At 40.3% G+C, this 12,804-nt stretch overlaps 1 protein-coding gene and 1 long non-coding RNA gene across 2 annotated transcripts in view; both read left to right on the top strand.

Moving 5' to 3' along the window:
* LOC137075824 (zinc finger protein 721-like) overlaps nt 1–12,804 on the top strand; it is an 83,831-nt gene that overhangs the window by 45,153 nt on the left and 25,874 nt on the right. The window lies entirely within an intron of this gene.
* LOC137075037 (uncharacterized) lies at nt 1,512–2,252 on the top strand. The gene is made up of 3 exons (XR_010904979.1): nt 1,512–1,568; nt 1,967–2,082; nt 2,226–2,252. It is a non-coding gene; the product is annotated as an uncharacterized lncRNA (long non-coding RNA).

A 12,804-nucleotide genomic window follows, 5' to 3' on the forward strand; every position in this document is an offset into this window, starting at 1 on the left:
TTTTTCGCGTGCATATGATACGCAATTTATGTCCCACCCACTTTTTAAAACAAAGTTACACCACTGCACACATGGGTAGGTTTAGGGAAGCGTTTGAGTTACGCCTTCAAAATGTGTCTGAATGTGTGTGTGTGTCCACAAGGAAAACAATGTTTATAAATATACAAAATTATGTTTTTTTGAAAATGTAAAAATGCAGAATGTGTCTTGGTAGGTTTAGGGGCAGTGTGTGTGTGTGTGTGTGTGTGATGGGTAGGTTTACGGGCAGGGGCAGTGTAGGGGGATAGAATGAAACAGCGTTGATAAACACGCTAAAAAGCGATTATGCGTCTTGATAGCACGCCAAAATGGCATACGAATTTGCGTGTCATACATACACCATTTCATGAGATCAGTCTGAAGAGGCATAAAATCACTCTCACGGACCTTTTCCTGGATCGTTCCCACCTGGTGGGTGGAACGACCTGCCAATCTCAATTTGAGCAACCGAGTCTGCCGGAGTCCGGTGCCGAAGATTTCAAAAAACATCTTAAGACATCTTTTCCAGCTTCACCTGACCAATAAAGACCAGCACTTAATTATCCAATTCAATTCCAGTCATTCCTTCTTTTATAAAATATACTTTCAGTACATTGTTACAATGTTTTGAGCATACAGTTTAAAATATACTGTAGGAAACGTTTTCCTCATCGAGGCAGAGACCAGGAGACGTTGGGATATTTTTAGCAGACGTTACTGTTTATTGAGACACACGGCTTGGTCGCTGTAGTCATCAAGCCTGACTCAAACAGTACACTGTAATTTATACTACATTTTAAGGTAAAGGGTTCACACAGTAGAGGAGGAGACAATCTAAACAAAATAATGCAAATGTTCAATAGGTAACGGGACCCGCCCCGGACGTTAGAGTGTCACCAGTTCTAATCCAGTTTCCTTTAAATGCACAGATGCTTATCCAACCACTCTGATGGGGCTCCAAGAGCCCTTAAAGACAAAAGGTGAGCATCTCAGCAATCCTCCTCATTTGACTTACAATAAAGAGAACAGGAACTGGCAGAAATATCTTGCTGGTAAACTTTGCATAGCAGCAAAATTAATTTGATGTCATCATCTTTTCTTTAAATGCTAATTACAATATACTTCCCTTAGTTTCTTAAATTTGTAATCCCACAAAACTAAAAATATTTTGTATTTTGTACAACTTTTATTTTAAGTATAATTTTCACTATATATATATATATATATATATATATATATATATATATATATATATATATATATATATATATATAATGTAGTGCATTACAATTATGTGGTATGCGTTACTATTATGTGTTAAAAGTTGTATTGTGAAAATATAATGGTTATATGCTTTTCACCAGGGATGAGTGGTGTTGATAGCTTTGGCAAATGTGCTATGTATACTTTGAATCATTTATCTCATCATTTGAATGTGTTTTCTGTATGTAAATTCCTATTTCGTGTGAACGGGACTTTTATTTTTGTGCGGCGACATGACGTCATAAGACGGCGCCGCGCTTCTGCATCTGTGAGTCTGCTGAAGAAAGGTTTGTGTTTTTAATCATTTAAAGTGTTTAAATCAATACAACCCGTTAAGACAGTTTTATAAAGAACTTTGAAAATGATTTTTTTAAACTCAGTATTTAACTAACAGTAATGAACATAGTTTGTCTGGGTTAAGTGCACAAATACAATAATAATAATATTATTAATAATAATCATAATAATAATACGTTTTATTTATATAGCGTCTTTCCAGAGCTCAAGGACACTTTACAATAAACAAACAACAATAAAGGCAATTGACAAAAAGAGCAGACAGAACAATAACGTTAGGCAATTGAGAGTGCAAGTACAATAACTGAGAAATTGTACTAACCCGTTTTTGTGTGTTAAACACGAGTAACAGAAAAGGTGCGTCTCATTTCGCTCTTTGTATTGTCAGTTCATCATAAACCGCTGTTTGCTCTATGGCCAGTAATGATGGAGAAACGGAGCTTTCCGAAACCAATTCCGATTCATTTGAATCAAATGATTCAGATTCACCTGCAGCTCACCAGTGTAAGTGAACAACAACAACAACACAAACGTGTAATGACAACTTCTATAAATCAACTGACAATGTTCAATTCAATATAATCATGTCAGTCATACATGCCTAAATATGAGGTGTCTGTATAATCTGTGCTCTTTACTGTTTTTAGTCTCAGCAGGTCATTTAAGTTCATGCAACTTACTAGACTACTGAACTAGAGCTGATTGAGGGGCACCCAGAGATTTAGTTTGGATGTGTTTTTCTTTCTGTTCATTATTCTCATCTTAAACATGACAGAGAGTCCAAACAGGAAAAAAAAAACTGCTAGAGCGACTGAGAGCCAATTTGATGCACTATTTTAAAGATGGCATTTATTAAAGAGGAGAATGAAGATTGAAGAAACATTCAGAGTCAAACATGAAGATACTTATGAACAAACAGGTTGGTTTTTATTCTTTTTATTTCTTCAGTCTGTATTGATGCAACTTCTGACAAAATCTATGATACTACACATTAAATGAGATTTTACCGAATTAAAAACAATGAAAGTTTCTATTACTAAAGTATGTAACAATATCAACAAATACATTTATTTTGCAAATCCTGAAATGTGAGTGATCAGCTTTGCATTTGTTGTCTAGAATAGATTTGTTTCTGTCATCCTCTTTGTGCACAATTACCATGGCACACCGGTAGCTGATGAATAGGTGCGTAGGACAAAGGATACCCAGATCCAAAAATCTCAATAAACAAACAAAGGTAAATCCCGCACACTATAAATTCTTGCAAAAAATCAAAAACTTTTTATTAACAACGTTTCGGTCTCATGACCTTCATCAGGCATATATATCATTCTCAAAATCCATGACATTTAAAATGGTAACATGACCAATCATTGCAGAGAACCATTAATTAGTAAATCACACTCAATGACTGTATGTCTCATTAGCCCAATCATTAGTACCACAACAACATACATGCACACATTTTAGATACACAAATACATAATATTTAAGTATCAATACACACTTGAATGGTTACATTAACATGTGAAATTCTTCTTCAATACACATTATAACATCACATTTAATAATGCTTCATCATTCATAGTCTGCAGAGTAAAAATCCAAAACATCTCACGTCTCTAAGAGCAATTCAATATCGCCTCCTCTCGGCAGCACACTCACTTTTTCAATCCCACAAAAACTTAAAGAAGACACATCATGATTCAATTTACAAAAATGCGCTGCAACCGGATAATTAACATATTTTCGTCTAATCGAACTCTTATGCTCATTAATTCTTTGTTTTAGTTGACCCAACGTTTTTCCAACATAACCCAGTTCACACGCACAACGGATCAAATATACAACATGTGTAGAGACACGTAATCACAGAATTAATTTTATATTTTTTACCAGTCCTTGGATGACAGAAAAAAGACATTTTCATTGTATTGTTGCACTGAGCACAATTTCCACACCGATAATTTTCCTTTTGTATAGGGCTGAGTAATCTCTGAGACGGGATCGGGGTCTCACTCTGAAAACGAGCATGTACTAGATTATCTTTAAGATTCCTAGCCCGTTTACATACAATCAGTGGCGGGTGCTGAAAAATAGTACTCAATTCTGGATCAGAAGTCAACAAATGCCAATATTTAAAAAAAACTCGATCTTATCAGGTAAGACTGGGATGAATAAGTTGTAATAAAAGTAAAAGAATGTTTTTTATGAAAGAATGTCCACTGTGAGAGACATAATCTAAAAAACAAAAATCCAGAAATCACCAGAGGTGTCAAAAGTACTCACATTCATTACTCAAGTAGAAGTATAGATACTAGGGTTTAAAAATACATCTGTAGAAGTTGAAGTATCAACTCAAGCCTTTTACTTAAGTAAAAGTGTAAAAGTACTAGTTTCAAAACTACTTAAAGTATAAAAGTAAAAGTAATAAAAAGTAAGGAAAAAAATGCCAAGAGAAAAGCTTAGGCCACACCACAGGGGCCTAGAGTGCACTACCCCATCTCCTCAAAAAACAATTTTCTAAAGGCCATAATGACTATAATGTTATATTAAAATGTTAATGTTGAAAAATTTGGGATGCACTGGCTACCTGTTTCAGCCGCATATATACCCATTGAAAATGAATGCATTTTAGTACAATATACCACATGTGTAGCCTACTGCTGAGCATTAACATGTTTCCTGAAGCGAAAGATATGATGACTAGTTGCCTATTGCATTTTTGTACCATTACATATGCTTATAAGTAATGTAATGGTACAAAAATCCAACTTCAGAGGCATGTTATCAATAACCTTTATTGGAATGTAAATGTAGGCTACATGTGTGATCAGTGTTGCCAGATTGGGAAGACGAGTCCTACATTTCTGCCTGAACCCGACGGACCCTGACTTTTTTACGCTCCTAGGGCCAGGCTTCAGGCCCATTTTCACCTCATACCCACTGCCGGCCGCTGACTGCTTGATTGTCACTTTAAAAAAATAAAAACTTTAATTTAACAAACAAAAAAATTATCCAAATTTTTTTCTAAATTAACTTAATAAAGAAACTAAACGAAATATAACTACTTGGACATTTAAGTGCAAACAGTGCCCAATATAAGAGATCAGAAAAAGCATGTAATTAACAGGCATTTCACACATTAAAACACACCACTGCCAAAATGCGTAATTCATTGATACTGTACAATAATCCGCCGACAAAAAAATAACAACAATGCGCTTAGCTTTGCTCTGACAAAACTACAGTACCCTTGTGAAGTTCATGCACTTAGCCCAGTCAAAACTGATTCATCATTGATTCAAACCTCTTTCAGTAGATTTTGGGTTGCTAGTTGGAGATGTCCTGAGTGTGTGTATTATGATGGAGAGGAATCATGATTATATTTGTAAAGAGTCTTCGAGTCACAGGTGTAATCCACGTTCGAGAGTTGGTGCACTCCCCCACTCTTTACTGTAGAAACGGATAGCCTATATATACAGTCCCTGACAAAAGTCTTGTCGCTTGTGAACAAATTGACCTAACGTGCCTATTACGTCTTGTCTAATGTTAATTCCTCTCCGCTAGATGGCGCTGTTTTACAAAGGTTTATTTAAACTACCTCCCTTTGAAAAACTTTATTTGTTATGCTGCATACAGACAATCACGGAAAACTCGGCAGCCATATCAGCCGTTCTGCACATCAGAGAGATCGCGTGCGTCTTTCAGCTGTTTTCTGTTGTTGTTGTTAAACGCCTTGGAGAAGCTTTGCTTGTAAGTTTCATTTATTATTCTTAATTTATGTATTTTGGGTCTATATCTTGTTATGATGTATATATTAGAAGCATGTTATCGGTTCCACGTGCGTTATTCAGACATTTCAAAAGATCGCCACGCGATCACGTAATGACTACTGTAATTTACCGATGGTAATGTAAACATTGTATTAATGAGTCATTGTATTTGTTTATTTATATTTAAGTAAGCATATTTGTATTTCTTTTTCAGTTTCACAAAAAATAATGTAACAGAGATGAGAGAAACAACATGATTGCACTCAACAAAGTCAAGTAAAGATACAAATTTACTTATTCATCTGTGTGGTCATTGAGGCATCTTCATCACTTCAAAATGTTTAGCTATCTGTATATGCATGCCCAACATACACGCATGCAGAGGACAGAATAGTGAAAAAGCACCATCACGACAGGCAGAACACAACACTTCTGAAAATAACAGCTATTCAGTTATTCCACCCATCACAACTCAAGATGGATGTCAAAGAGAAAGCTGAAGAGCAACAGCTGGCCACATCTCATGTCTCACTCAGTCAACTGGAAACCAGATCGATGATATCTGCATCTTCCAAAAGCTCAAGATCATCCACAGCGAGTATGGCGGCAACCAGAGCACGAGCTAAAGTAGAAGCAGTGAGAGCGCGTACAACCTTTGTAGAAAGAGAGGCTGAGGTACTACTAGAAAAGGCTAAACTGGAATCTGAACTGTTATCACTACAGCATAAAAAGGAGTTTGCAGCAGCAGCAGCAGAGGCTGAGATTTTTGAAGCAGCTGCAGCTGAGATTGATTCAGGAGAAATTAATATGGCAACTGACGTCACAGCATTTCCACAGGAGACTATTGAAAAGCGTACAAAGGACTATGTGGATAGTCTTTCTGGAGCAAGTTTTCACCGTCTCCCTCATGTTAAAGCAGAGCCTGACTCCCCTGATCATGAACAGTTCATGATACAGCCTACACTGCCTACCATGGCTGCCACAAGCCATGTCACACAAGTCGTTGACAGACTGAACATCTCAACTCCTAGACCATTACCAGTAAGTCAACCTAAAAGGCACAGTGCACAGCTATCATTTTCCCAGCACACTCCTGTTAACATGCTATACACATCGCACTCTCATAAATCTTACGGGCAAATTCCAGTTTCAGAGAAAGTGAGCCAACCTCAGATGACTTATCTCAGTTCAATGCAACAACCACCTTCCACAGACCATGCAGGTATGAGTGAAATAGCCAGATACCTGGTGCGTCGTGAGCTTGTGAACGCAGGGCTAAGTAAATTTGACGATCGCCCGGAAAATTACTTAGCCTGGAAGTCATCATTTATTAATGCACTAGAAGGGCTATCGCTCACCCCCAGCGAGGAGCTTGATCTTCTGACAAGGTGGCTAGGACCGCAGTCTTCAGAACAAGTTAAAAGAGTGAGAGCTGTTCATGTCACAGATCCAGCAGCCGGCTGTAGAATGGCATGGTCTCGTCTTGAAGAAAGCTTTGGTAGTGTTGAAATAATTGAGAAAACGCTCTTTGATAAACTGGACAGTTTACCTAAAATCAGCAATAAAGAACCCCTAAAGTTAAGAGAACTTGCAGATCTCCTCAAAGAAGTGGAGTCAGCAAAGCTAGGAGGCTACTTACCTGGGCTCTCTTTCCTAGACACAGCACGGGGCGTGGCACCTATTGTTAACAAACTTCCTCATAACCTCCAAGAGAAGTGGATGTCCCAAGGGTCCCAGTACAAGCTTCAGTTCCAGGTACCATTTCCTCCATTCACATTTTTCACAGACTTTGTATGCAAGGAAGCATACATGCGCAATGACCCAAGTTTTGCATTCCACTTTTATCCAACTCCCCATGTAAAGTCTGAAACCTCAATGAGAAGCAGTGGGCCACTGAAAAGCTTCATCTCTACACACAAAACTGAGATTGAACAAACTACCAGCTCTACTGATTCGGCAAGCAGTAAGCCTGATATCAACAGAGAGTGTCCCATTCACAAAAAACCTCATCCCTTCAAACGGTGCAGAGCCTTTAGAGTTAAGGGCATTGAGGAACGGAAAACGTTTTTGAAGGAAAATAATATCTGCTTCAGATGTTGTTCTTCGAACGACCATGTGGCCAAAGACTGTGAAGTTGTCATACAGTGCACAGAGTGTGGCAGCAACAAACATGTCACAGCCCTTCATCCTGGACCACCTCCATGGACATTAAAATCTCCCAACACAGAGCATGGCGGGGAGAAAGGAAGTGTGAACCCTTCCATTAACTCTAAATGCACTGAGGTATGTGGGGATACTAATAGTTCACGGTCCTGTGCAAAAATCTGTCTCATCAAAGTTCATCCTAAGGGAGAGCCAGAAAAATCACTGAACGTCTATGCTATTCTTGACGATCAGAGTAATCGTTCACTTGCCAGATCGGAGTTCTTTGATTACTTCAATCTCAAGAGCACAGAATTTCCCTACACTCTGCGCACATGTGCTGGAGTCACAGAAATGTCTGGGAGGAGAGCTATGGACTTTATCGCACAACCTCTAGATGGCAGTCTTTCAGTCCCACTCCCTACGCTCATTGAGTGCAACTACATGCCTGAAGACAGGTCAGAGATACCCACTCCTGAAGCAGCAAAGCACTACTTGCATCTCAAATCTATTGCTCATCTCATCCCTCCTCTGAATCCAAATGCTCAAATACTTCTCCTTCTTGGTCGTGATATCCTCCAAGTCCACAAGGTGAGGGAGCAACGCAATGGGCCAGAAAATGCTCCTTATGCTCAAAGATTGGACCTAGGCTGGGTTGTGGTTGGTGAGGTGTGTCTTGGTGCTGCACACAAGCCTTCAACTGTAAGTGTTTACCGCACAAACATTCTAGAAGACGGGCGTCCATCTTATTTAAGTCCATGTCCCAATAAACTCTACTTAAAGGAGAAATTAACCGCACAACCAAGGGTTAAAGCCACTCACCTTCGCCAGTCAGCTCCCAGCCCATTAACCACCTCAGTCTTCAAACTAACGGAAGATGATGAAAAAATAGCTCCTTCGATTGAGGATAGACAATTCATTCAGTTAATGGACAAAGAATTGTTCATGGATGACACTAACAGCTGGGTAGCGCCCCTTCCCTTCCGTGCACCTAGACAACGACTTCCAAACAACCGAGAGCAAGCCCTCCGCCGTTTTAACTCTCTCTGTCGCACACTACGTCAGAAACCTGAGATGAAAGAGCATTTTGTAGAGTTTATGCAGAAGATCTTTGATAAAAATCATGCCGAGCCAGCTCCTCCTGTGAAACCAGGGGAAGAGTGTTGGTACTTGCCCTCCTTTGGCGTGTATCATCCACGCAAGCCTGGTCAAATTCGTGTAGTGTTCGACTCCAGTGCCCAGTTCCACGGCGTGTCTCTGAACGATGTTTTGCTAACGGGTCCAGATCTAAACAATACTCTGTTGGGAGTTCTACTACGATTTAGACAAGAGCCAATAGCCATCACTGTGGACATAGAGCAAATGTTTCACAGTTTCATCGTCAGAGAGGATCATAGGAACTTCCTCCGTTTCCTGTGGTTCAAGAACAATGACATCCGTGAAAGCATGGTAGAATATCGCATGAAAGTACACGTCTTCGGCAACAGTCCCTCCCCAGCCATTGCCATTTATGGCCTCAGACGTGCTGCCTTGTATGTTGAAGGGGAGTTCGGTGCAGAAGCAAGACATTTTGTCGAAAGAGACTTCTATGTTGATGATGGACTCAAGTCACTTCCCTCCATCAATGAAGCTATCAGTTTGCTTAAGGCTACCAAAGATATGCTCGCTATCTCTAACCTGAGACTCCACAAAATAGCATCCAACAGCCCAGCTGTGATGCACGCATTTTCTCCTGCTGACTACGCCAAAGACTTGAAACATTTGAATCTAGACACTGATTCACCTCCCTTGCAGCGCAGTCTTGGCTTAAGTTGGGATCTTCAGAATGATACCTTTACTTTCCACGTCAACCTCAGTGACAAGCCATTCACACGCAGAGGAGTTCTGGCGACTGTAAACAGCTTGTTTGACCCTCTCGGCATTGTGGCACCAATCACCATACAAGGGAAACTGTTACTCCGTGAACTTTCAATTGGGAATTCAGACTGGGATGCCCCCCTTACAGCCGAAAAGGAAGTGGAATGGAACATCTGGAAAAACTCATTGCAAGACTTAGAGCAGCTCAAAATTCCCAGAACCTACAATCCAACATCGATTTCCAACGCAGTAAGAAAGGAGATTCACGTCTTCTCAGACGCATCCCTCCAGACTATATCTGCTGTTGCATACTTGAAGGTAACAGATCATGATGGAATAGGTCATGTTGGATTCATTATGGGAAAAGCCAAGCTAGCCCCACAGACTGGTCATACAGTTCCCAGGCTTGAATTGTGTGCAGCCGTCCTTGCAGTTGAAATAGCAGAACAAATCGTCCAAGAACTAGACATCAAACCCGACACCTTACAGTTTTACACAGACAGCAAAGTCGTACTGGGGTATATCTGTAACGAGACACGACGCTTCTATGTGTATGTCAGCAACAGAGTCCTAAGGATTAGGAAATTCACTTACCCAGAGCAGTGGCTGTACATTCCAACCTCACAAAACCCTGCAGATGTTGCTACTAGACCCGTTCCTGCTTCCCGTCTAAATGAAACCAACTGGCTTACTGGTCCTTCGTTTTTGCAGCACTCTGCATCCATTCCTGTAAAGGAAGCGCCCCATAACCTTATCGATCCAGATACAGATGTGGAAGTGCGAACACATGCTACCACCTGCTTAAAACCCGATTCTAGCCTTGGTTCTCACCGCTTTGAAAGATTTTCATCATGGAGATCTTTAAGAAGTGCCATATCTTCTCTTATTCACATCACTCAGTCTTTCAGAAACAAAGAAACTTCATGTTGCGGCTGGCACCACTGCAAGCTTTCATACAAATCAGAGTTACTGACTCAAGCTGAAAGGATCATCATCAGGTGTGCACAAAGGGAGGCTTATAAAACAGAAGTCAGTTGTTTGGAGTATGAAAAAGACATTCCTAAGCGGAGTTCCCTCAAGAAGCTGAACCCTGTCTTGGAGGATGGACTCTTAAGAATTGGAGGCAGACTAGAACAGTCCACACTCCACAGCGGAGAGAAACACCCTTTCATCATTCCCGGCCATAGTTACATAGCAACCCTCCTAATAAATCATTACCACGAGAAAGTAAGTCATCAAGGTCGAATCTTCACAGAAGGAGCTATCCGCTCTGGAGGATTCTGGATAGTTGGTGCAAAAAGACACATCAATGGCATCCTCCACAAGTGCATCACTTGCCGCAAACAGAGAGGTAAAACGGCTAAGCAAAAAATGGCAGACCTCCCTCCTGACCGCATCAGCACAGAGCCACCCTTTACTAACGTCGGCTTAGACGTGTTTGGCCCTTGGAATGTATCAGCACGTCGTACCCGTGGGGGTCAGGCCAACAGTAAAAGATGGGCAGTAATATTCACATGTCTATCCGTGCGAGCCATCCATATCGAATTGATAGAGTCAATGGATACATCAAGTTTTATTAATGCACTTCGCCGTTTCTTCTCCATACGAGGTCCGGCAAAGATCATACGATCCGACTGTGGCACCAATTTCACAGGAGCATGCAAAGAGCTGAATATGCTTGCTGTCTCAGCCAAAGATTCAGGCGTGGCAAAATACCTCAGTGAAGAAGGTTGCAAATGGATCTTTAACCCGCCACATTCGTCTCACATGGGAGGAGCATGGGAGAGGATGATTGGACTTTCAAGACGGATCCTGGACTCCATGCTTCCTCAAATCAGCTCTTCACATCTGACTCATGAAATGCTGTCAACTCTAATGGCTGAAGTGTGTGCCATAATCAATGCAAGACCTCTTGTATCCATTTCAACTGACCCTGAGTTGCCTCTTCTCCTCACTCCAGCAATGATCCTCACCCAAAAGGTGTGTACTCCATACGCACCCCCAGGACCCTTTGAGGGTGCCGACCTATATCGGAAACAGTGGAAAAGAGTGCAATATCTCGCCAGCATATTCTGGGGCAGGTGGAGGAAAGAATACCTTGCTTCCCTTCAGGCTCGCAAGAAATGGCAAGACAACAAGCCTAATATCAAAGAAGGAGACCTGGTCCTCATGAAAGATGATCAGGTAAAAAGGAACGAATGGCCAATGGCTCTGGTCACCAAGGCTATTTCTGGCTCAGACGGGAAAGTCAGAAAACTGGAACTGAAAGTCACTAAGAGTGGTATTGCTAAGACATTCTTAAGGCCTATTACAGAGGTTATTTTGCTAATGTGTTAAGTTACCCCTGTGACCACATATCCACTTGTCGGAAATTCAAGAGTGGTATTATGCCTAATACCAGACGGGGAGTATTACGTCTTGTCTAATGTTAATTCCTCTCCGCTAGATGGCGCTGTTTTACAAAGGTTTATTTAAACTACCTCCCTTTGAAAAACTTTATTTGTTATGCTGCATACAGACAATCACGGAAAACTCGGCAGCCATATCAGCCGTTCTGCACATCAGAGAGATCGCGTGCGTCTTTCAGCTGTTTTCTGTTGTTGTTGTTAAACGCCTTGGAGAAGCTTTGCTTGTAAGTTTCATTTATTATTCTTAATTTATGTATTTTGGGTCTATATCTTGTTATGATGTATATATTAGAAGCATGTTATCGGTTCCACGTGCGTTATTCAGACATTTCAAAAGATCGCCACGCGATCACGTAATGACTACTGTAATTTACCGATGGTAATGTAAACATTGTATTAATGAGTCATTGTATTTGTTTATTTATATTTAAGTAAGCATATTTGTATTTCTTTTTCAGTTTCACAAAAAATAATGTAACAGAGATGAGAGAAACAACATGATTGCACTCAACAAAGTCAAGTAAAGATACAAATTTACTTATTCATCTGTGTGGTCATTGAGGCATCTTCATCACTTCAAAATGTTTAGCTATCTGTATATGCATGCCCAACATACACGCATGCAGAGGACAGAATAGTGCCGCTGAAATATATTTCTAATCAAGATATTTTTACAAGAAATGGCTCATTTTAATCCCACCAGCTATTGTGATAATGTTTCAGTGAAAAACTAAACTTTCAAAAAGTATTCTAATATTCACAACTTGGTAAAGCCCATTGAGTCAATTTTTGCAAAGACATAAGTGTTGTCACCTTGTCATATGAGCTTCACCTGTGACTAATAATGGATCAATTAGTTCTCAAGTGTGTATAAAAAGAACCCCAGTACACTAGACCTTCACATCAACTGCAACTAGACCTCTGCAAACATGCCTAAGATTCACCCTGAGACTAAAGTTTTGATTATCAAGAGGCTGAAGACCAGATCCACTGCTGATGTGGCAGACACCTTCAATGTGTCTCAGCGTCAAGTACAGAGGATG

The sequence above is a fragment of the Pseudorasbora parva genome, chromosome 5, assembly GCF_024679245.1.
Source record: "Pseudorasbora parva isolate DD20220531a chromosome 5, ASM2467924v1, whole genome shotgun sequence".
NCBI lineage: Eukaryota > Metazoa > Chordata > Actinopteri > Cypriniformes > Gobionidae > Pseudorasbora > Pseudorasbora parva.